Genomic DNA, 440 nt, shown 5'->3' with positions numbered 1-440 from the left:
TCTCTGCCTTCCCCCCTCTTAGGGATGCTGGTGGATTTGTCCTGGCCCGTGGCAGCAGGGGAAAGGTATTGGAAGAGCTGCCAATACCACCAGAGGGATCCAGCCTGAGCTATATTCGCTCATGTTGTACAAGGGCTCCCTTATATGTTGTCCCTCTCCAACAAAGCCTTCCCTTGAGGCCCCCGCCATATGTTGAGGTTAGTTTTTACCTTTTCAGAAATTCACATGTGTGCTTTATGTTGTATGGACATTCAACCTATTATTGTTTTGTTGCAATGTGTGTAGATCCAAAAAGTGATGGAAAAATGCATCATCTGCCAGTCATCAATACCACTGTGTGAATTGGCTAAACATATTGATGAGTGGTAATGATCGTTTCTTTTTTTAAGAAATACATCTCATTAGATTGATCATAAGAGATAAATATGCTCCTTATGTAT

Source organism: Austrofundulus limnaeus, unplaced genomic scaffold, assembly GCF_001266775.1.
Source record: "Austrofundulus limnaeus strain Quisiro unplaced genomic scaffold, Austrofundulus_limnaeus-1.0 Scaffold4021, whole genome shotgun sequence".
NCBI lineage: Eukaryota > Metazoa > Chordata > Actinopteri > Cyprinodontiformes > Rivulidae > Austrofundulus > Austrofundulus limnaeus.
The sequence above is the reverse complement of the archived record's forward strand: the minus strand, read 5'-3'. Positions refer to the sequence as shown.